Raw genomic sequence first — 24,518 nt, forward strand, 5'->3', positions numbered from 1 at the left:
CTGGGTCCTACTGAACCTGGATCCACCACTGCTAGTTGCCTGCTCAAAATCCATTCTCCCCTCTGCCTCACTAACAGAACCCTGATTTTGTTTCAGGCAGCCGTGTGCCCTTCTTAAATTTTTTTTATTTCCCTTAAGCGAGGGGTAGCCATGTGACATTGTTCTGGTCAAAGATAAAACAGAGGTCTCTGGGAAGAATTTCCAGAAAAGCAGTTAAAGGGAGCCAGCTCAGTTGGGGTGTGCCTTTTGCCCTTCCCCTTCTTCTCAGCTGGAATAGTGATGGGATGCTGGGAGAAGGGCAGCCCTCTTGCCACCGTGAGCATACCCTGAGGAAGAAAATTACACGCTGAGGATGAAGGAGCAAAAGAGGATAAAGTAAGGGATGACCAACATTTGGGTTTCTTGCTGAGTGAGAAAAAAAAAACTTAATTTGTTTAACCCACTGTATAGTTGGCATCTTGATTACTCACAGCCAAATATAATCCCTAATGATACATATATATGTATTAAAGAACCCCAAATTGAGCGGCTTAAACAACAGAAACTTATTGTTTTACAGTTCTGGAAGCTAGAAGTCTGAGATCAAGGTGTCAGCAGGGTCGTGTGCCCTCTGAAGTTGCCAGGGAAGGATCTTTTCTGGCCTCTCTCCCAGCTGCTGGGGCTTTGCTGGCATCCTCGGTGTCCCCTGGCCTGTTGGTGCATCACCCGGATTTCTGCCTTCATGTTCACATGGCGTTCTCCCTGTGCGCGAGACTCTGTGTCTCCATCTCCCCTTTCTACAAGGACCCCAGCCATATTGGATTAGGGTCCCCCCACCCCACTCCAGCACAACCTCATTTTAACTATTACATCTGCAAGGACCCTGTTTCCAAACAAACTGATATTCTGAGGTACTGGGAGTTAGGACCTCAACGTATGATGTTTTTGGGGACACGATTCAACCCATAACACTGGCCCCATCCCTGAAGCCTCCTCTCTCCCGCCCATGTCCAAGCCTTGAGCAAGTCTTGCCAATTCCACTGCCTGACCCTTTCTAATGCTCCGTTCCCTTGTCACCAAAGCCACGCCCACTCGCCTCGATCTACACCCGCCTCCTTCAGTCCGCGCTCCACAGGCAGTCGGGGCATCTGTTAAGGAGAGCCTCAGATCTGCTCACAGATGCCCCGGGTCTTCCCTCCTACTTGGAACACGGGAAGTCTGCACCTCCCCCTCCTGTTTCAGGTCAGGCATGGCCCTGTGACGCTTTGGCCAGTGAACAGAGAGCAGAAGTGATGTGTCTCTTCCAAGTGGAAGCTTTAAAAGCCAGTACAGACTGTCACCTTTCATTCATACTATCCAAACGATTGTGGGTACACGGCTAAGAGAGAGCCTCCGTCACTTCGGCTCCTGACTCACTAGCGCGGGCAGAGCCCCCTGCTGGCCCACGTGGGATGTGCAGTGTGAGCAAGAAATAAAACATGTGGGTCTGTCTGTCACTGGGGCTTAACATAGTTTATCCTGACCCGTACATTTTACACATGTAAACCCAACCATCTTCCCTGGTGAGACTGTCTCAGGACAAACTCCAAATTCTTTCCCACTGCCTACAAGATCTTACATGTGCTGGCCCCTGCCCACCTCCCCATCCTCATCATCCCCCACTCTCCCACTCACCTCTCTGGGGCCCAGAAACACTGCTCTTTTTTAGATTCTCAAATGTGCCACATTTTCCTCCAATCAGGTGTTTACCCATGCTGTTCTCTTTATGTGGATGCTCTTCCCTCCCTTCTCTTCACTAGAATGTAAGCCCCAGGAGGGCAGCAGCTTTGTCTCTGTTGTTCACTGCGGCATCTCTAGATCTTAATGGCTACCCGGTACATAGCAGGCATTCAATAAATATTTGTTGAACGAAACTGAACAAATGAATCTTTGCCTAGTTACGTCCTACCCTTCCTTCAAGCCTCAGCTGGACATCACATCATTCATTCCACTATTGTCTGGTGACGTGGCTCTGCCCAGTGGTGAAGACTATGGGCTCAGAGTAAGACTCCCAGCTCTGCCACTTGCTGTGTCACCTTCAACCTCTTCCTTTACCCTCTGACCCTCAGGCTCCCCACCTGTACAAAGGGTACAATACCCGCGGTGGTTATGTCTCCCCCGACCACCGACGGCCTAGGACGGCCACAGTCCCAGGTTATATATACCACCCTCCCCAACTGGATATGAGCCCCCTGAGGACAGGAACGCGCCTCCTTAGCCCTGACTAGAGCCCGAAAGCCCCTCCCGGAGGCAGCAGCTCCAACCTGGCTGGTGTCCCGACCCCGCGCAGCGGGTGGACGCTCAGCCGCTGGACTCCTGCCCCTCCCGAGGGCAGCAGCTCCGACCCGCCTGGCGTCCCGACCCCGCACCGCAGGTGGACGCTCAGCCGCTGGACCCCAGCCCCTCCCGAGCGCAGCGGCTCGGGCCCGAGGCCCAGTGCGCACGCTCGGGCTCCCCGCGCCTCCTCTCTCGGGCGCAGACCCGCTCCCGGCGCCGGCCTCGGGCGGGGGCGGGGCGGGGCGAGCGCCGCGCCCTCCCTCTGACTGGCAGGAGGCCGGGCCAATCGGAGGGGCTCCCCGGGGGAGGGGCGGGGCCGCGCGGCGAGCCGGTGCCGGCAGCCGCGGGAGCTGCAGCCGGGAGCGTGCGGCACGCGCCGGCCGGCTGCCCCGAGCACGGTCAGCGGCGCCGCTGCCTCTCGACCTCCGCCCCGCCGAGCCGCGCGCGCGACTGCCCCTCTTCATTTGCTTCTTACGATTTTTTTTTTGCACGCATCCTTTTTCTGTTCCGTTTTGTCCTTTTTAAGGCGGGGGCGGCGGCAGCGTCAGCTCGGGGCGGGGAGGGGGCGGCCGGAGGATGCGACGCGGGGCTGCGCTCGCTACGCCTGCTGCTGCTGCCCGGCTCGGGCCTGCGCGCCGAGCAGGTGGGTACAGGTGCGCCGGGGGGCGGGAGGCGCGCGCTGGCCGAAGAGGACCCGCGGACACCGCGACCGATGGGCGGACCCGGCGGCAAGGGACGCGGTGACCGGTGCCGCCCCGCCCCATCGCCCACCTTCCCCATTTCCAGCCTCGGCGCCCCCTCCTGATCCCCCTGCCACTCTCTCATCTCACCTCCGTGGTCCCCCACCCTTCCGTTCCCATCCCCCACCCCCTCCAAATCCCCCTGCAGCGTCTCCCAGCAGGAGGACTCTGCGTCGCCTCCCTCCGTACGCCCCCTTCCCGTCCCGCCCACAGCCCCCCTCTCTCCCTCACGCCACCCCCATTTCCACTCCTCATTCTGCCCCCGAGCCAAGGAGGGGGAGGGGGACCCACTGGGTGCCTCCGGGGAGTGGCGCGGGGGGCGTGGCCGGCCGGTTCCCTCCGTGTCCTACCCGCTGAGTAGGTCAGGGTCCCCGATCCCGGCCGAGGTGGCACAGAGGATGGAGTCCCGGGCCGCGCCGCGGCGGCGGGGGACCGAGAGGGCGAGGCCGCCCTGCCGGCATCCCCACCCCACGCACAGTACACGCTGCCACGGCCCCTGCCACGCACACCCCCGCGCTGCTCCGCCCACGTGGGCGCCGGGGAGGAGGCTGCAGAGATGGGAAGAAAGGCTGGTACCCACCGTCCTGGCCGGCCGGCGCGCCCTGGGCGCACTGGGCCACCGGAGATGGCGCACAAGGATTGGCTCCTGCGGGGCCGGGCACCTTGCAGGGCGCCCTGCGTTCGGGCCGGCGGCTTCTAGGGCCTGCGTTAATGCGCCGCGCCCTCGCCCCCAGCCCCCTCGCTCCATCACTCCACCCTCCTTGCTGCGGGCTTTGAGGATCCAGCCTCGTCATTTCTGTTAGAGGCCGCTTGCCAGGCTGGAGTCTTTCGCCTTGGAAGCACCCCCCCACCTCCGCCCCTCCCCACACATCCTAGTCTGCCCTTCTCCTGATGGCTTGGCAGCCTGGGCTCTCCGCCAGCCTCTGCCCTGCGCTTTAAACTCCGGAGATACTGTATCTGACCGCTGGCCCTCCTCCGCCGCCCCCACCCCTCCACCCGCACTCACAGGCACACCGTCCTTGGCTTTTGCTGGTGCTGTTCCCTCTCCAGGAACGCCCTTCCTTCAACTGGCCAGCTCCTTCTAGACCAAGGGCAGGGACAGCCCCTTGCCCCGCCTGAGCTTCCCTGTGTGGCAGAGCAGGACACACTGCTGTCCTGTCTGGTGGCTTCTGTCTCCCAGACCAGACTAGGAGGTCTGGGAGGGCAGGGGCAGCCTCAGCCCCTCGGGCAGGGCTCCACCCACAGTAAATATCGGGCCTAAGGGGGCCTCGCCTAACTCAGGGTGACCCACCTGTGTGGGCGAGGCTCTGGGAGGAGCTGGCTTCTCCTCTGGGACCTTGGGCAGGTGGGTGTGGATTCCATGCGCCAGGATGGTGGAGGAGGAGGGGCAGGTTTGGGGAGGGGGTGGGGTGGTCAGGGCCGCCGCCTCAGGATGCTTGCCCAGCAGGGCCCTGTCGACTCCCAGGAGACCTGCTGCTGGGAGAAAACTCCCCCTGGCTTATGGATGGTTGCAGAGTTGTTGAGACTCCGGGACATGGTCTGTAACGCTGGACATCTCTTTCCAGAGCTTGCCGGTAACCCTCACCTTGAGTCCTTTCACAGCAAGAAGTCCCCTGGAGGGTCAGAGTGTGGGCTCAACAAATGAGATCTTTACCATTCTCCTCCTCCACAAACCATCTGTGGCTCCCACTGCCCCCATGACCTCACAAGTTCCTGGCTTCCCTGGCCCACTCTCCCTCTCCCTGCCACACTCTCAGCCACTCGTGTGCCCCAGACATGTCTTCACACTTAGGTTTTCCCCCACATGCTGTTTTTTCTCCCAGAAATGTTCCCTCCCTTGTCTGTCTGGAGAACTCCTATTCATACGATAAGGCCCAGCACTCATGTTACTTGTTTGTGGTGTTCCCTGACTCTGCCAAACAGATGGTATGGTTCTCTTGTCTGTGTTCTCCTAGAACTTTATGTCCATGTATAGTATGATATTTGTGTAGGTTTTTCTTAAGCTGACCTTGCCCACTAGAGACTGGGGACACAGTGAGGTCTGAGAGGCAGCTCTGATATAACCGGGGCTCCATCTTCCCAGAGGACAGTCACACTGGCACCGATACGGCCAGCGCTGTAAGAGAGAGATGCACTGGGAGGAGAGCGCACGCCAGCTTGGCCTGCCCAGAAGGTTTCATGAGGAGGAGTCAGGATGGAGGCCCCGCTCTCTCAGTGTACAGGGTGGGTGGGATGCGGCTGGGAGAGGAGCGGCAGAAGGCGCAATTTCTGAGGAAGCCATAAGCCAGCAGTCAGCGCTACTGCGATGGGTGGGATTCCCTGGGGGAGGGACCCTGCCTGTCTGTTGGCTCTGGAGCCAGACTGCCTGGGTTCCCGTTCGGGTCTGCCCCTCACTCAGCTGTGATTGGGCAAGTGCCTCCCACCTGGGCTTTCTAACTAAAATGGGGTGCCTCCCTTGGAAAGATTGGGAATGGGTGCAGTGAATCCTGGTTCTCCTTGGTCAGTCTCCTCCAAGGTGGGTGGGTCAACCTGCAGGGCTTCTGAAGTTGTGCTCAGTTCCTTAAGGCCATGTGATCTTGGGCAAGAGGATTAACTTCTCTGAGTCTCCATTTCCTGTACAAATGGGGGCAGTGCTCTCCCTTTGGCTGGGTTGGTGTGGGGGTCAGGGGTGTGGTCTCTGGGCACAGGAGGCACTTAATAAGTAGTCATGATGATGAGGGAGTATGTGATAAGTGATTTAAAAAATGAGCCCTTTAGCTTTGTCACAGAGCAAACGCCCTAGTTAGAGGTCTTCTGTGCCCTTCCCTAGCTAACAACATCAGGCTAATAAGCTAAATATTCAATAAGTGGGAATGAAAGATGAAGGGAGTGGGTGCCATGTTGGCTGGTGTGACATGTGCAGACTTGTGTGAGAAGGTGCTGAGAGCTGCGTGCGAGACTCCTGAGCTCGCGGTCCATGTAGTGAAGGCCACCCCACTGGTCCTGGAGCAGTTCCTTTGATGCCTCTATCATCTGGACTTCTTTCCTGCTCGGTGGTTAGGGTGTGGCGGTTACAGTCATTTCCACCCAGGTCCTAGGAAAACTCTTAATGGAACTAATGCGCATGAACAGCAGCCACCGGCTAGGTGAGCTGAGCTGTGAAGGAACGTGGCTGGGTCAGAGGAGCTGCACTGAGGACCAGCTCAGACCCTCCTGGCTGTGTGACTGTGGGCAAGTCACTTAACCTCTCTAAGCCCAGTTCCTTTCCTGTGATGTTCACATAAGGAAAATAGCTATCGTTGCTTAAACTCCCACTCCTGCCGTGAATTATCTCATTTAAGCTGCACATCACCAGTCAGGGTTAGGATTACGTGAGCACCTGACAAGCAGGGGCTGCGTCTGGAGGTAGAGGCGGAGGCGGAACTCACTGGTGGGGGTCCCTCCATCTGGAGCCTAGGTATTACTGCGTGACGCACACGGACCCCTGCAATGGAAAGACAACCTTCCTACAGGGCGGGTGTGAGAAATCAATCAGAGGAGCCTTTTCAGTACTCCTAAAAGAAACACGTTCCTTAAAGCCAGCAGTAGCCGTTGGAGTTGCTGTAATCCGAGGCTCAGCAAAGGCCCCCAGGCCTGGCGGGGGGTGGGGGGTGGACCTTGGCTGTGTCACTCTAGCCCTGGGTGCCATCAGAAAATGCTTTCTGTGCTCATGCCTTTCCAAGGTCAGGTGGACAGCCCAGGGACCATGGGCCAGCAGGGAGGGCCAGGGACAAGGAGGGGGCCCTGGGGGCTCATGCTGTGAAGGGCAGGGGTTAGAAACCCCTCCTGGAGGAGGGGGGAAGGCCGAGTTCTTGCAGGGAGTAGCCCGGGAGGTCATTAGCCTGCAGGTTCGGAGTCAAACTGAAAGCAGCAGAGAGAGGGCGGCGGTGAGAGCACCTGGGTGCTCAGGGTAAGGGCGGGGCCACTCTCCCCTGGGGACAGGGGCTCTGCTCTGGTCTTGGTGTTAGTATTTATTTCCGGAACTGCAACATTGTAGCTCTCATTGGTCTACAGAAATGAATTGAGAGAAACGCTGTTTGTCTTAATTATAACAGTTACCATTGGCTGAGCACTCACCAAGTGCCAGGGTGTGTGCCAGGGGCTGGCAAGCTACAGCCCTTCCGTCTGCTGCCTGTTTTTGTAAATAAAGTTTTATTGGCACATGGCCATGCCCATTTGTGTACTAGTGTCTGTGGCTGCTTCTGCACAGTACTGGCAGAGTTCACCAGCTGTGACAAATACCTGTAAAGCCAGGAACATTTGCTGTCTGGCCCTTTACTGTTTGCTGCCCCCTGGTCTGGGCCATCCATGATTTGAGTTCACTCAGTCCTGGACACAAACCCAAAGGGAGGTGCCTTGTGTGTCCCATTTTATGGATGGGCACAGAGAGGCTCTGAAGCCTGCCCAGGGTCACAAAGCTGGTAAGTGGGGGAGCAGGGACACGCAAGCAGCCCACGTTATTATTTTTTGGGGGAGGGGGGAGTTTTTTTTTTATTAGCTTCTAATTGAATCTTACCATGTTCAGAGAATGTGGCCTGGATGATATCTATTTTTAAAAATTTGTTGCCAGTTTCTTAATGGCCTAGTACCTGATCGATTCTTAAAATATCTTTGTGTTAAATATATATATTTAATATTTAATAATGGTTAACATATTAAGCATTTTTAAGTGTACAGTTCAGTGGCGTTAAGTACATTCACAGTGTTGTGCAACCATCACCATCCTCCATCTCCAGAACTTTTCCATCCTCCCCAACTGGCAGCCCACATTCTTAACCACGACCCATGCTGCCTTGCAGAAGCTTTGTAGCAAAAAGCAAACAGTAGCAGTGTCAAAATTTAGCAGAGGAGGGTTTGAGGGCAGCCTTGGGTTTGAATGCCAGCTCTGCCATTTACCAGCTGATGGAGGACGGGCGTCTGCCCCCCTCTGCACCCTCCGCAATCAGTGTCCTCATTTTCAAATGGGGATAACCCCAGTGCCCGTCCCTGCAGATCTCATGGGTGTGAGGATGGGATAAAGAACAGAGGGGAGGGCCCAGCCTCGTGCAGTGGACAGTAGCTACAAGGCTGTTCCCTGGAGCAGGCACGCCTTAATCAGGTGTTAGGTCAGTCTGTCCTTTCTGGGTGGCCCGTGGTGTCCCCTTTATCCTTTCCAGCTCTGGGAAGCAGCCTCAGGGCCATCACATGTCCTAAAGCTCCCCGCCGGACCTTGGAGGACCCAGATGCTGTGTGGATACAGGCCTCCTGCTGTCCTCTCTCCCTCGTGTCCCAGACTTGGCTGAAGGGCCACTTTAGGGAATGAAAGGAGGTTCTGTGTGGAGCCCTCCTAGGACTGCCAAGGGCTGCCCATTGTGGCAGTAATGCCCTTGTGTGTGCCAGGTCAGGGGACGCGCTGGCTTGGCCTTCTGGCCCCCGTGCCTCCACCTTGGCTGCATTTTGATTCAGGAGCCCCGGACTGGCCCCTGGGCCCTTCCTCAGGGCTGGAGGGGGTGCGACACACCACTGAGGAGTCCGGCTTTCTTTGGAGGACAGGCAGACTGTGAAGATTGCGAGGCGTTGATAGTGGAGGCGAGGAGTGGTCTGGTAAGGCAGCTTTCCGCTTCGTTTGCCCTTGGAACCGCCGTCTTCTCTCTTTTCCCGTTCTATCCTTTGCTTCTGGAGGGTGGTCACGCCGATCTGCTTGCCGAGACCCGGGACGTTATCTAACAGGATCACCACCTGACGCTTCTGTTGAAACAATTCTTTTTTTCCTCCCCCTCCCCTATTTTTTATTGAGGTGAAATTCACACAACATAAGATTAACCTTGTTAATTTAAGATTAAAATAAGATTAACTTATTAACTTATTTTATTAACATAAGATTAACTTAAGATAAGATTTGAAAGTATACAGTCAGTGGCATTGAGTACATTCACAGTGTTAGGCAACATCACCTCTATCTACTTCCAAAACATTTTATCACCCCAAAGAAAACCCCACACCCATTAAGCAGTCAGTCCCATTCCCCCTCTCCCAGCCCCTGGCAACAACCGAACTGCCTTCTGTCTCTATGGATTTCGCTGTTCTGGACGTTTCCTATAAATGGAGTCAGATAATGTGTGGCCTTTTGCGTCTGGCTTCTTTCAGTAAGTGTAATGACCTCAAGGTTCCTCCATGTTGTAGCATGTGTCAGCCCTTCAGTCCTCTTATGGCAGAATGATATTCCATTGTATGGATGGACCACATTTTGTTTCTCTCTTCCTTTGTTGGTGGACACTTGGATTGTGTCCACCTTTTGTCTAGTGTGAATAGCGTTTGAAGCAAGGCTTACACAGTGTTAAAACTTCCTTCCCGGGGCCCCGGCTGCCCAGGTTCTGTTCTTCTGGGGCTTCTACTCTCCTCCCGTGGCTCACTAGTGCGCCAGTTCAGCCGCTCGTCAGATGGTTGTGGATGTGCCCTTTGTACCGGGCGCTGCACTGGGCGCTTCCAGCCTTGACTTGTTCTTGACATCTGGGGAATGGTTTCTTGGCTTCCCATTTTCCAAGCCGGAGGGTGGGTCTGCCCGAGGCACGAGGGACGGCCTGGGGCCAGCCGAGTGGCCCAGAGAGGCAGCTGGCCCAGCGCAGGGAGTCCGGCTGCCTTTCTGTGGTTCCTGGAACACGCTGGACTCTTCCTGCTCGGAGCGTTTGTGTCTGCTGCTTGCTGTCTGGCACGCTCTTCTCCTGCCCTCGCCAGAACTGGCTTCTCCTCCTTCACGTCTCAGCTTAAATTTCCCCTCCTTGGAGAGGTCTTCCCTGCCTGACCAAGTAGATGCTGCCGCCCCCTCTGCCGTTATCCTCCCCTTCAACACCCTGTTTTCTTCTGAAATCATCGCCGTCTGAAATGGCTTTGTTTCCTCATTTATTATCATTCCTCCCCATCCCCATAAGCTGGAATGAAAGCACCATGAAGGCAGGAACCTTGCCTGGCGTGTTTTCTCTCATCTCCCAGCACAGGGTATTGGCATGCAGTAGGTGTTCAATAAGTGATTGTTGCTGTTGGGTGGAGTCAGATGTGACTTAATTTCCTCACTCCTTCTTGCTGGCTCTGTGATCCAGAGCTTGTTACTTAATCTTTCTGAGCTTCACTTCCTTCTTTTGTTCGATACAAAAAAAGTCCAGTGTCCCTACCTCTTGCGGTCGGTGTGAAGGTCAGAAATCACCTGTGCAGACTGCCCAGACCCGGCTCGGTGTACAGTAGGTGTTTGGCACTGCTGCCGGTGCTAGTTGCAGAAGCAGTGGTCATCACGTGAATGAGTCTCCTGACTGAGATGCTTGCTTGCCCTGAGTGACTCGTTGGCTTGCCCCGAGGTTGCCAGGGGACCTCCTGGAGGTGAGCTGTCCAATAAGGTAGCCTCTCAGGGCTACTGAGCCCTGCAGTGTGGCCCGTCTGAATTGATATGGGCTGGTGAGTGGACAATTCACACTGGATTTCAAAGACTTTGTATGAGAAAGAATGTAAAAGATCTCAGTAATAACTTAAACATTGATTACATGTTGAAATGATATGATTTTGGATATGTTGGGCTAAATGAAATGTGTTATTAAAATCGGTTTACTTGTTTCTTTTTATTTTTTTTTAACGTGGCTACTAGAAGAATTTAAAATTGTACGTGGGGCTCCTGTTGTGCTCCTTTGGGGCGATGCATTTCCGACTCTCAGCTCACTGGGGGCAGGGACCAGCTCCGAGGAGGGGTGCGCTGGCTTCTGTGAAGTGTGTGGCGCTGGGCGAGTTAGTTAAACATGTTGTGTGCGTCAGTTTCCTTCTCTGTAGACAAGAAGCTCTGTCTGATGACACACAATGACTGCACATTTGAGGGCCTCCTGGTGCCCCCGGAAGGAACTAGGGCCCCATGAAGACGGGGCATGGCAAGGTCCCTGCCCACGGCAGCTTTCCTTCTGAGAGAGGGCAGACCCACAATCTACACAATCTAAATAAAACAAGCCCACTCACCAAGACTGTGATTGTTCCCTCAGGGCTGTAAGTAAGGAGACGTCAACGGTCATAGGGCACCGAGAGCTGGGTCTCTATCAGGAGCCGTCAGGGCAGGCCTGGTGAGGAGAAGAGGGATGGATCTACATCCAGCCTCGTGCAGAGTAGGCTCTCCCTACCTGGTGGTCAAGGCGATTACTTCTGTGTGGCCCGAGAGCATTGGGCTGCTCTACTAAGAGTCGCCTCCACTCAGTGGCTCTAGCCTTTTTAATCCTCTGCATGTAATAACAGCACTAGAATTTTGCTGTTCTCTGAAGAGTTTGCAACCTCATGTGGATTTTCCACAGCCCCTGTGTTAGGAGACCTGTTGGAGCCTCTCCCCACAGTGGGTGGGGCTGTCCCATGGCCAGTTCGGATTAGACAGAGCAGCTGATTGGCCAGCTCTGATGGGACAAGGGCAGCTGCTTCTCAGGGCGTGGCATAGCCACTTTTTGTTTTATCATCTCCTCTGCTCCGGACCCGTCTCCACTGCTTTCTGCCAGGCCTGGAGGGAATCTGGGTTGAGTCTCCAATCCAGCCAGGAACCACAAGGGAGACAAGTCGCTTCACCCCTGGGAGCTCTGGTGCCCTGGGGGTCATGCCCCTGTCCCCATTCCGTGGTACGTGTGCTCCACGTGGAGAGATGCTGGGGAGGGCTTTGTCCCAGTTTTGCGAGGTCAGCTAATGTTGTCTTCCTTGTTTTCTGCACACACACGGGTCTGCAGGTGCCTGGCGTTGTGCTGGGGTGGGGGGTTAGGGGTGGGCTGTGCTCACAAATGAGCGGAAGTGAGCCCCGGGGCACGTTATTGAAGGCAAGAGTGAGCCTTCTTCTCCAGCCCTCATTGGGCCTGCACCACCTCACTGCTGGAGAATGAGTGACTTACCTGAGGTTGCACAGGTAGAAATGGCAGTGGTGGGGTTCTAACCTGCTCTGGCTACTCCTACAGTTGCTGATTACTTATGAAAAGAGTTCAGCCACCTTAGCCTGGCGTTCAAGGCCCTCGTGGCCTGCTCCCAACTCACTTCCCACTATTTCCCCCAATGAACTGTCCTCCCTCCTAAGCACTGCTCCTTCTTCCAGACCCTTGCTTGCCAGCTCCCTCTGCCCGGAATGCCTCACCCCCCAGCACCCACCTGTGAAATCCTGCAGGCTCCATGGCCCACCTTGGATGTCACTTCCTCCATCCTTCCTGGGCCCCCAGGAGAGACCCGTTTGTTACTCTGCAAGTGCAGATTGAGTGAATGAAATCACTGGAGCTGGGTTAGGACACAAAGAGCCTAGAGGCAGAGGAATGGATTAGAGGGGCTTCCTCTGCTCCCCTGATTCTGCCAGCATGGCGTGGCCCACTCCTGCCTCCCTCTCCTCCCACGCCTTCAGTAGAGCACACATCCACCTGCTGTGCTTGACTGAGCCAGGCCTTTGCACATACTGTTTCCTCTGACAGATGTGCCTGTTAGACTTCCCCACCCTCATCCACCCGGGGGACATCCTCTACTTATGCTTAGGATCCATCATCAGCCTTATTTACTCCAGAAAACCTTCCCTGACTGCACTCTTTCCCATCCCCAGGCTGGTCAGGCATGTCCCCAGGGCTCCCACTGCTCCAAGCATCCCTCTGTCACTGCACTGGATACTATATTGCAGCTGCCAATGACTTGTCTGACTCTTCCACTAGACAGAAGTTTCCAGAAGCTTCCAGGAGGGTTGAGATGCCATCTGATTCACTGTGGGATTCCCAGAGCCTCGCACAGGGTGGGGCACACAGTAGGTGGTCAGTAGAATTTGGCCTTTGGTTTCACAGATTCCTATAGTGTCAGTGTTGGGAGGGACCTTAGCAGGGATGCAGTAGGTCCTTCTCTCTGTGGCTTGCATCAGATCCACTCTGCCCTTAAGAAGCCTCCTGTTTTCTGCAGCAGCCACCTCTAGTGACAGTGAACTCCGTGAGCCTCAGATACCACGATACTCAGGGTATCACAAAACCCAGGCTGTTGTATCAGCCCAGAGATGACACGTGTGAAGCTTCTGTAGAACTTTAAATTAAGTTTCCCTTCCCCTGCACACAGGGATTTCACTACCTTACAGTGCAGCCTGCTTTTAGTTTGGGGAAAAGAAAATGTTGGAAAGCTGTTCTTCAGCATCTAAACCATGTTCTTGTGTTTACAGAAGGTCCTATTGGCATGGTTTTTCCCTTTCTCCCAAGCTGCACCTCACAATGCACTTTGGAAGACACACCTGCTTGTTGGAAGTCGGCAGGGCCACTTCCTTGGGCCAGGGCAGCTGGTGAGTGACCTCATTAAGCCTGGCAGTAATTGGGTTTCTGCGGCAAGTCTTGGAGCCTTCCAGGATCAGGGCTGGATGAGATTCTTTTTGTCAACCAGGCACCTTATTTTGAACAAGAGCCTGGATATGCCTAAATTGTGCCTAATCTGTTAAAATGTCAGGCAAATGGGTGCTTTACTGATGTGATCTCTCTCTCCTTGGAGTATTACAGTCACCCAGGATGAGCTGAGTGTGTGAGGACCTGGGTGTTATAGGTCCCCTGAGTTTTCTATAGGGATGGTTAAAAACCAATGCAAGCCACTTCAGACCAAAGACACAGACAAGTGCCCCTGCTGGATGGGATATCAGAATTGGGAGTGCTCCAGCCTGAAGATGGGGGAGGGGTCTTGGGTGCCCCAGACCTGAGGTGTTCACAGCATAAATTGTGAATTTGGGATTTCATAATTCACAAGCTCCTGAGTTGTAGCTTCTCTTCATGTTTGCTGATGAACAGAGGGCTTTGTAGGTAGACTAAGAGGTCAAGTGACAGGGAGGTTTGGGGGGTGTTAAGTCACTATCAGGCAGGGATGTGGGCTGATCACTTTGGGATGGCGTCTTATCTATTCACTGTAGCAGCTGCAGAAAGGACCTCTGCTCACCAGAGCTTCGTTAGCATCTGTGCCAGGAGTCTGCAAGAGCAATGCCATAGCATTTGAAAATACCCACGCTGTGGACTTTGTTGGGAATTCCGACCATCCCTTCTCACCCTGGTCTGAAGCACTGACCTGTCACCGCACTTCCGGTTGCCGCAAGCCATGAAGGTGATCCCCAAAACATTATGAATGGCCCCATCCCTCCTCCTTGTGGGCAGGTCAAGTTGTAGCCTCAACTCTTCCAACCCAGAGGCTGGTAATGGACATTATTGGCGATGGTGTTCCATGACTATTGGATGAATAATTGATTTGCTCCTGTTTGCTGGAACCAGAGAGAAAAAAATCATGATTGATTCAAAGATGAGCTGTTTAAGAAACTGAAAATCGTCGGAGAGGAAATTTTGCTATCTGAATTAAAAATAAATAGCCCTTTGAAGTTCTTGTCCTGACTTATGTGCCAAACACTGCCTGATTCACTTGATGCAAAAGAATGCAGTAAAGGAGGAATAGAGGAACCGAAAAGACACGAGACATATGGAAAACAAAAAGTGAAATGGCAGACTAAACTCAACTCTATCAATAATAACGTTAAATGTGAGTAGATTAAACAACTAAATCAAAAGGCAGAGATTGTCAGAATATATAAAATCATGTTCTAACTATATGCTGTCTATAGGAGACACACCTTTAGATTCAAAGATACAAGGAGATTGAAAGTAAAAGGATGGAAAAAGATACATCATGCAAAGAGCAACCACAAGAAAGCTAGAGCGATTATACTGATATCATATAAGATAGATTTAAAGTAAAAAACAGAGATAAAGAGGGATATTTTATAATATTCTATAATGATAAAAGGGTCAATCCATCAGGAAGACATAACAACTAAACGTATATGCACCTAACAATAGCGCCAAGATATATGAAGCAAAAACTGACCAAAATGAAGGGAGAAATAGATAATTCACCATGAATAGTTGGAGACTTCAGTATCCTGCTTTCAATAATGGATAGAACAACTAGATGGAAGATCAACAAGGAGCTAGAAAACTTGAACAGCACTATAAACCAGCTAACAGACATCTGTATAATACTCCACCACCAACATCAGAGTATACATTCTTCTCAAGCACACATGGAATTCTCCAGGATAGACCACATGCTTGGCCATAAAACAATCTCAGTAAATTTAAAACGATAGAAATAATGCAAAGTATGTTCTTATGACCACAGCGCAATGAAATTAGAAATGAGTGGCAGCAAACACAGTGCCTGGGCCATAGCTGGTGCTCAGTTCCTCTCTGGTCAGCCTGACATCCAGGGCCCTGCTTTTCCTTCCCGCCTCATCCTTCATCCCTCCCAGGCACCCCTTTTCTTCCTGGCCAAACTGAACTACTGACTTCCTTACCCCCTGTTTCCAGCTTCCATGCCTTTGCTCTTGCTTCCCTGCTTCCTGGAATTCCCATTCCTCTGCCTTCCCCACCCCCACCCCATCTCCTAAGTCTGCATCCTGCCCATCCTGCCTTGCATGAACACCTGCCTTAGTGACCCACAATAAGGAGAGTTTGTAATGAACACATCAGAACAGTGGTTCTCCAAGTTGTGTCCTGGACTGGCAGCATCAGCATCAACTGGTAGCATTTTAGAAATGCACATTTTTGGGCCCCACCCTGAGCTACTGGATCAGGAATCAGTGGAGATGGGGCCCAGTCTTTTTTTTTTTTTTTTTGGTGAGGAAGTTTAGCCCTGAGCTAACTTCCATTGCCAATCCTCCTCTTTTTCTTGAGGAAGATTGGCCCTGGGCTAACGTCTGTGCCCATCTTCCTCTACTTTACATGTGGGACGCCTCCACAGCATGGCTTGATAAGCAGTGCATAGATCCACTCCCAGGATCCAAACCTGCAAACCCTGGGCCAGTGAAGCAGAGCATGCAAACTTAACCACTATGCCACTGGGCCGGCCCCCCAACTCTGACTTTTAACAAGCCTTCTGGGAAATTCTGATACCCCCTCTGGTTTGACAACCAGGGCAGGCAGGGCTGGTCCCCAATTATCCTGTAGTTATACAGTCTGTTTGTTTGTTTTCAAATAGTTAACAACTGGGTGGTTCCCTCCAATAAGCCCGAATCACTCCTACCATCTTGCCAAGTCTATAGGTGAGACCAGGGGACCTTGTTTCATAGAGTGTAAAGGGCAGTTCTCCTTCTGAATAAGCACACATTCCAGACTGGTCCTTAGAGTGAAGGGCATGCTTGGCTTCTAATGGTTTCCTGTGGAAGAAGGAAGACATTCTGGCCCTGTTCTACTGCACTCTCCCTCCTTGTGATGGTGGGTGTGGGCTGTATCATTTCTAGGAAAAGAGGGAAGGTGGCAGGGTGTGAAAACCAGCCCTGAGCCAGGAGTCACAGGCCTGGGTTCAAGTGCTGCCCACCTACTGCCTGTACTCCCTCCCAAGGTGCCTTCCTTCCCATGGGCGTTTGTGCAGTGCCTGCTGTGCACCGGGCACTTGGTTTCTCGAAGCCCATTGAGCAGTACCCCTCCTCTCTCCAGATCTGTTTTCCCATCTGTAAAATGAAGTGTTTTTAAAAAAATTTTTAGCAGCTAAACCACTCCATCCCAATATACAAAACAGGTAGGCAATGGTTTATTATCACGTTTATTTTATGACTTTAAACTTATAGTGCTTACCAGTAACAAGATGAGTCCATGAGAACAGTGAGATTGCTTTGATGAATATAACTTTCAAAATGAAAAGTTTGGGGTGACAGTTGTAGTCTTAACAGCTGTGCCATTCTGAGTGTTACTTGGGCTTTGTTGTGGTTGTGAAAATATTCTGTTTTGGGAATCTTTACATACCACGTTTGCCTTTGGTAAGGTTTTTGTCAACAACTTAAATTGTAGTCTCAGGATACATTTTACTGGAGATGACAGGAGAGGCTCTACCCCAAGACCTGCACAAAGCTGAGTGTTCACCTGGCAGCCCAGGGTGGAGTTTAAAATTATTACACCTGAAAACAATAGAATCAAACATTTGTTGCTCCAGACCCCTGATCCCTGACCCCCCAACATCTGCACGGAGCACCAGGGCTCCGTGGAACATGGTTTGAAATCCAGGCCTGGTCCTCATCTCCCAGCTTCCCAAATTGCTGATGGCTCTGCTCCGTTTTAGACATTGGCCACCATCCCTTCATGGGCACCTGTGTCTGTGTGTTGTCATCTTCCCGTCAGAATCAATTGTGGTTCTTCTCTCTCAACCTCCAAGTGTCCTGAGGTGCCTAAGACTGGGACCTGGGAAGGGGGAGCCTCTGGGACTGTCAGTGACTGAGCTGGAGGAAGAGCTGCATCAGAGCTGGCACTGGCCTCACCCCAGTCTCCGTGAACAGACCTTGAGGTCCAGTGCCCTCCTAGGATGGTCTGAAGGTCCTGTCCACCCAGTCCTTCCTCAGAGTGGCTCTTGAGTTGCTGGGAGTGTTGGGAACAGGAGCAGTCCTGCCAAGAAAGGGTGATGCCTTTCTGAAACTACACATGGCTCTGTCACTCCTCTGCTCAACGGGCTCCCCACCACCCAGGATGAAGCACGCGCTCCTTGTCGCCACGTCTGTGATCTCGTCTCTTGATGCTCTTGTTTTTACCGACTATCTTAGTCTGCCTGGGCTGCTATAAGAAAAATACCATAGACTGGGAGGCTTCAACGACAGAAATTTATTTCTCACAGTTCTAGAGGCTGGGAAGTGCAAGATCAAGGTGCCGGCCAGTTCAGTTCCTGGTGAGAGCACTCTTCCTGGCTTGCAGATAGCTGCCTTCTTGCTGTGTGCTCACAAGGTGGAGAGACAGGGAGGGAGAGAGAGAGAGAGAGAGAGAGAGGGAGGGAGAGAGAGCAAGCTCTCTTATGTTCCTTCTTATAAGGACACTAATCCCATCATGAGGGCTCTACCCTTATCACTTCCCAAAAGCCTTATCTTCAAATACCATCACATTAGGCATTAGGGTTTCAACATATGAATTGGAGAGGGACATAAAATTCAGTCCATAACACTGACCCCTACCTTATAGAACCATCTACTTTCCTTGAACTTGCCAGGAACCTTCCGTTCCTCCCGTCTTTGCATATCTCTGCCCTCTTCCTGGCATGCCCTTTCTGCTGCCTCTAGAGGCGGCTCAGGCTCATCTCCTCGGGCACTTCCCGTGACCCCTCAGGCAGTGCACATCACACTGTCACAGCCCTGGCCACACTGTGGGGCTGTTGTCTCTCATAATCTTTCTTCCCCGCTGGCCGGAGCTCAGGGCCTGTGTGGGATTCATGTCTGAGGCCCCTGTGCCCAGCTGAGGGCCTGGATGTTGTTGAGTGAATGAATGAATGAATGAACGAATGAATGGATCTTGTGCTCCTGCTGCTTTCCCTGCCTAAATGCCGTTCTGCCTCCTTCGAGCCCTGCTGCTTCTGCATGTCCATGTTTCACCGCTGCCAGGGCCCACTTCAGATGTCCCTGCCTTCAGCCCACTGGAACCCACAGCCCCTGGTCTCCCACTTACCACCTGGGCTTGCTACAGCCTGTTTCCTGGCCTGTCTGCTGGACTCCACTAGAACTCCTCAAGAGTGTGGGGGAGCCCCCAGGACGCCCAGCCCTGGGCTGTGCACTTGAGGGACTAGGCAGATGTCTGCACCTGACAGTCATCCTTGCCCATCTTCCTTCCCCGCCGAGGTGGGAGTAACCTGGTAGTGAGTAACCTGGCAGTAAGTTCATCTTGTTCCCAGTGCCCCAGACCTGAAATTAGTGTCCGTCTTTGAGGCCCTGGTCTCTCCCTACTTGTCTCAGCCTAGCCACCCATCCCCCCAGTTCTAGAGTCACTTTCTTGAGAGAAGCCAGGACATGTATGAGCTCTGCGTCGTCCTGCCCCCAGCTTTGTGCACACAGCAGGCACTCTGTAGGTGTCTGTTGAGGGGTGCCCTAGGCTTATCAAGCCACACTGAAAGGCTGGTGTAGAAAGGATGTGGGAACCACAAAAGAAGCTGCTCTTTGCTTGAAAGTCAGCCACCCCTGCTTGTTTTTAGTGGTGTAATTACTTGCCATCCTCGTGACTCATTTCAAGCAGAGATGGCACAGAAATGACCTGATGTCTGGGGCCTTTTATGGGACTTCTTAAAGGGCCCTTGTACCTCAATAAAGGAGAGATTCCAAAATGATGCAGGGAATTTGCCAAGAGCCAGCAAGTTGCAGTTGAAAGAGCAAAGGCTTTGTACTTAGGTGGGGACTTGAACAAATCCTTTACCTGCTTTAAACTGAAATTTCTTCCTTATAAAATGAGGAAAATAATATGTGCTTCTCCAGGACTTCATGAGCACCAAGATTATGTGTTCAGAGCACCTGATGCCTTGTGGCTGCCTAAGGAGCAGGAGCCCTCTACCCTAAGGTATGCAGAATGGCTGGGGCTTAGCTAGTTGCCCAATAAATGTGGTTACTTTGGCTTTCCCTCAGATGAGACAGTGTCAGGGCCACCCTTGTGGCTCCATCCTCAGGTCCTAGTGTAATATCTGTGTGTCACACTGGAAGCTATGTAGCAGAACAAGGGACATGAACGCTGGAACTAGACCACCTGGGTACGACCTCCCACCCCTACTTGTTAGCTGGGTCACCTTGGCCAAGGTACTTTGCCCCTTCCTGCACCCTACGCTGAAATGGGGCACTAATAGTCCCCATGCCGTAGAGCTGAGGAAGGATAGGTAATTTGCAAAGTTTGGAAGAGTTCCTGGCAGAGAGTGAGAGCTATATAAGCAGGGACTGATGTTACCACCTGGTGCCTGTTTGTTGAATTGTATTGAATTCTGTCTGATGGGAGAGGAGTGTGGATGCTGCCACGATGCTTTGTTTCTCTTGCAGCACAGCTATCAGTCCCCATTGCTCATCCCCACCTCAAAGTTTCTCTCCTGTTCAGCATCTGCTAAGATTTTGCAGTGAAAAGCTAAAGAAAAAAGAAAACTCCACATGCACAGAATGTTCTAAAGGAAGTTTCATTTCGTTCTCACGAATGTTGATAAACAACTTGCATGCCTCTGACTGTTTGATTAGAATTTTGTTATGTGGGTTCTGAATATGAGTAGCAGTTTTATTATAATTTTTTTTTGTGTTTGTGGGTGGGCATATTTGTGTTTGTGGGTGTTTGGTGGGGAATTGAAGTGGGCGGTTTTCTGATGATATTGGAAGCTTTTCATGAACTGGAATATTTTGAAACTACTGTTTTATGAAAGTGTTGGGCTAACTCAGTGGTGTTTAATTTTCTGTCAATATGCTTTGTTCTTGGAGGGTGATGGCATGGTTAACAGGCAGGACCCTGGCTGTTCCTCCCTAAAAATCTTCTTGGGTGCCTTCTAAGAGCATGCCTGACATGGTGCTGGGTCCTAAGGGTAAAAAACAAAACAGACACAGTTTTGGACAGCTGGGAAGTAGTCTTAGAGTCAGACAGACCTGGGTTCGATTCCTGACTCTGGCACTTACAAGCTGTGAACGTTGGGCAAGTGACTTCACCACTTTGAGCCTCAGTTTCCTTGTCTGTCAAATGGGGATAATACTGTTACCTGTTTTGCAAGCAGGTTTTGAAGATGGATTGAGATGGGCATGCCTAGCACACTGCCTGGGATAGAGTAGGCTCTTATAAGTGGCAGCTCTTGGTTTAGCTGCTGCTTTTGGCCCTGGGGGCAGGAGTGATGCCCTCAGAGACCCATGCACCCTGACCTGGGCCACTTCCTGGCCAATCACTTCCTTTACTTTGTTTGCTGCCTGGCAGAATTGTTATGAGGTGGCTGTGTCGTGGGGCGAGGAGCCTGGTTTCCTGTGGGTTTGTGGCTTTGCTGCGTTGTCCCATTGATGGCACCTGTGAGGGTTTCTGGAAGGCCAAGTATGGGGGTAGAGGTGGATGAGGCAGGGTCTCCCAGGTGAGCATAGCCAGTGGTCCCCTGCCTTGGGCTTGGCTTTCCTCTCTGTTCCATCCAGTCTAGCTCTCAGCTGTGTGTTTACCGAGTGCTCCCCGGGCGGGTGCTTTATGTTCCTCTCTAAGCCTCTCAACCACTGTACGAGCAGGCAGGAGGAAAGAGGCCCTGGAAGGTTCAGTGGTTATTTAAGGTCAGAGTTAGTGAGTCGTGGGACCTCAGGATGAGAACTTTGCCTTCATCCACCCACATCGGGGCTTCCTAGGGGGGTTCAGTGAAGGTAGCATAGGAGGCTGAGGTTTGGGCCAAGAGCAGCTTCACGTGTACTGCCAAACCAGATTTCATTTCATGAAACAAGCAAAACATGCTTGAGAAGCACCTTCTAGTCTTTTATTTTTTTTCCCCTCTGAACATATGTGCTAATTTCACATTTTCCTGGGGTCACACTGTACCGACTTCGTAACCTGGCCTTCTTTTTAACGCTTGCACTCAGTTTCAAGTTATCCCCACTACTTGGTTCCTTTGCAGGAGTTTCTCCATCCCCAGGGAGGAGGGGCGGGGACAGGAAGCAGGCAGTGGGCGTGGCTAAGGAGGCAGCACTGGGGTGGGGCAGGAAGCGGAAGGGGTGGAGTCAGGCTTGAATTCAGAAGTGGTGGCCGGAAGTGAGGTAGGACGCCCCGGAAGCAGAAGAGGCCGGGGTCAGAGTTGGGTGGTTAGGCTTTTTCTGCACAATCTTGCGTTTGGAGTTGAGGAGACTTGGCCGGGAGGGGAGGAGAGGAGTCGCGGGCGGAGGGACGGCCTGCAGCGTGAGGCTCAGAGGTGGGACGGAGCCAGGTGCTTCCCAGGACGCCCGGAAGATGGTGGCTCTGACGCGGGTGGTGGCACTGGAGGGGAGTGGAGGGGTTGCGCTGATGTTCGGGGAAGGCAGCCGTTATTCTGCGGCTGTCCTCTGGGTCAGTCTGTGGAGGAGGCTGCTTCCTGTCAGACCCTATAGCCGTGTCTTAATTCCCTTAGTCCATGCAACGGCCTCAGGAGGCAGGACCTTCTCCGGCTTGGGTGACATGACTTGGTGTGGGCCCTACAGGCAGTGAGGGATGGAGTCAGGATTCGACTCTGGGCCTGACCGACAGTGAAGTCCAGGCTTTCTGCTAAGGCCGGGGCCTTTAGGGGCAGGAGCCTTGGCAGTCATGGAGGGCTTCCTGGAGCAGGTAGTGATGTAAACCTTTGCTAGGCCAAGTGTGAGGCCAGGGTAAAAAGAGTGCAGGATGGGGAGTGAAGAGGCTGGGTTCGGGTCCTGCCTCCCTGTGTGCATTTGGATTAGACACACCCTCTCTGGGCTCCATGCCCCGTCTGTACAATGGGGAGGTGGGACCAGATGGCCTTTCTTAACATCCCTTCCAAGTCTTGAGCTCACTCCTTCTCTACATCAATGTTTGCTATATATTTTCCCTTTGGGACGTCTGACGTCTGACTACCAACCCCTCTCCCTCCCCAAGCTCCCTTTGTGGTTTCAGGATGGCAGTGGGTGTCCCAGCAGGGGTAACTGTTCATGAACACAAATGCTCTGCCCTGCCTGCGATTTGAAATACTTGGACTCTTTCTGGCCACCCAGGCTGTCAGTGCTGCTAGGCGGCTTACCCACTGGGGGACGCCATGAAGCACGCCCTGGGGACTGGCAGATCTGTGTTCCAATCCCTGGGCATCCTGCATGGTCAGGGGAACCTTAGGCCCATCAGTGTGCCTCTGAGAACCTCAGTTTTCCCATTTGTGAATGCAGAGGGAGGTGTTATCTCCCAGCCCCTAATCTCGTTGACCACACTGCCCCATTCTGAGTGGGTCAGGGTGACAGCACAGCGCTGCTTCCCATTTCTGCAGAAGAGCAGCCCTGTGGTCAGAGTGAGGAGTTTGGTAGATGCTTGGAGAGATTCGAAAATAGATTAAAATGTACAGTACAGCTTAACTCGAGCTTTAGGAATTCTTCCCTGTTCCCGTCCACTTGGGCTGTAAGTCCTGTCTGGTTTTGCCTCCTAAAATGTTCGTATCCATGGTTCACCTCACGCCTCTTTATCACACCAGATGAGGATGCAGCCCTGCACTGTCTCTGCCTCCAGGGGGCCCCCTCTAGACAGTCCTCTGTTTTGACCCTGAGCAACTGGTCTGAAAAGCCTGGGTGTCTGACTTTCTCCTCCCAGGTGTAAACCTCTCCATGGCTCCCTGCGATGCTCAAGGTCAAGTTAAAGCCCTTTAGGGCTTTGTTGTCTTTCCTTCCTCCCCCTAGACCTCCAGTCACTCCAGGGCAGCACTGAGCTTTGTTCATCTCTGTCTCTTTAGTACCTGGGAAAGTATCTGGCACTTAAAAGGTTATCAGTAAATGGTAATGATGCCATTGTAGGTCTACTGAGCAGGGTATCTCCGCCACTATTAGGAGCCTAATTCCTGTGGATAATGTCAGGATTATTATCATATATGGATGAGGAAACTGACGTTCAGAGAGGACAGGCGTCTCGGGATTCAAAATGATCGTTGAACAAACATATACTTACTCTTGTAACTCTTTAAAAGAACTCATGAGGCATCTATTACTTTAATTGGAAAAAAAAAGGCTGAGCCCCGAATCTGAAGTCTTTCTCAGGTGCTGAGAGAGCCAAGGATTGGCAGGCATGTGGCAGGTGAGGGCAAGGTGGTGGCCTAGGGTGGTGGTCTAGGGGAGCGTCCATCTGCCTGAGTGGGGCTGGGTGGAAAATCCTGCCTGGTGCCAGCCACACTGGGATGCGTCCTCAGCTGAAATCAGGCCACCAGTTTTAACACCTGTACATAGTGTATCCGCAAAGAAGTGACAGTGAGAGGCTTCGGGACTCCTTATCACTTAGTATCTGCTGATTTCTAGTCATTATTATTTTTCCACTGTAAACATAAAACTATACAACATTGATGAAAGTATTGCAAAGAGAAAAAAAAAAAAAAACCGGCATTCATTTATATTCCCCCCACCCTTCGAACCACTGTTTTAGTGTTCTTTCCTGCTTTGTCCAGAGGCAGTGTGCATGCAGAGATGTGTGTCAACAAAACATTTTACTTTTTATATTATTTTATTGAGGTCATAATGGTTTCTGACATTGTGAAATTTCAGTCGTACGTTATTATTTGTCAGTCACCATATATATGTGCCCCTTTACCCCTTATGCCCACCCCAACCCCCTTCCCCTCTGGTAACCACTAATCTGTTCTCTTTGTCCATGTGTTTGTTTATCTTCCACATATGAGTGAAATCATGTGGTGTTTGTCTTTCTCCATCTGGCTTATTTTGGTTAACTTAATACCCTCAAGATCCATCCATGTTGTTGCAAATGGGATGATTTTGTCTTTTTTATGGCTGAGTAGTATTCCATTGTATGTATATATATACCACATCTTTTTTATCCAAGCATCAGTTGATGGGCACTTGGGTTGCTTTCAAGTCTTGGCTATTGTGAATAATGCTGCAATGAATGCAGGGGTGCATAAGTCTCTTTGAATTGTTGATTTCAAGTTCTTTGCATAAATACCCAGTAGTGGAATAGCTGGGTCATATGGTATTTCTATTTTTAATTTTCTGAGAAATCTCCGTACTGTTTTCCATAGTGGATGTAGCAGTTTGCA

At 52.2% G+C, this 24,518-nt stretch overlaps 1 protein-coding gene across 1 annotated transcript in view; it reads left to right on the forward strand.

Annotated features, from left to right (window-relative positions):
• The first annotated feature begins 2,857 nt into the window (after nucleotides 1–2,857).
• The window catches only part of JAKMIP1 (janus kinase and microtubule interacting protein 1), a 166,199-nt gene continuing 144,538 nt past the window's right edge, over nucleotides 2,858–24,518 (forward strand). The window contains exon 1 of the mRNA XM_014788875.2: nucleotides 2,858–2,938. The gene's annotated coding sequence lies outside the window, so the exon portion shown is untranslated. The remainder of the gene's footprint in view (nucleotides 2,939–24,518) is intronic.

This window comes from Ceratotherium simum, chromosome 8, assembly GCF_057802395.1.
Source record: "Ceratotherium simum simum isolate JZ-2026a chromosome 8, ASM5780239v1, whole genome shotgun sequence".
Lineage (NCBI taxonomy): Eukaryota > Metazoa > Chordata > Mammalia > Perissodactyla > Rhinocerotidae > Ceratotherium > Ceratotherium simum.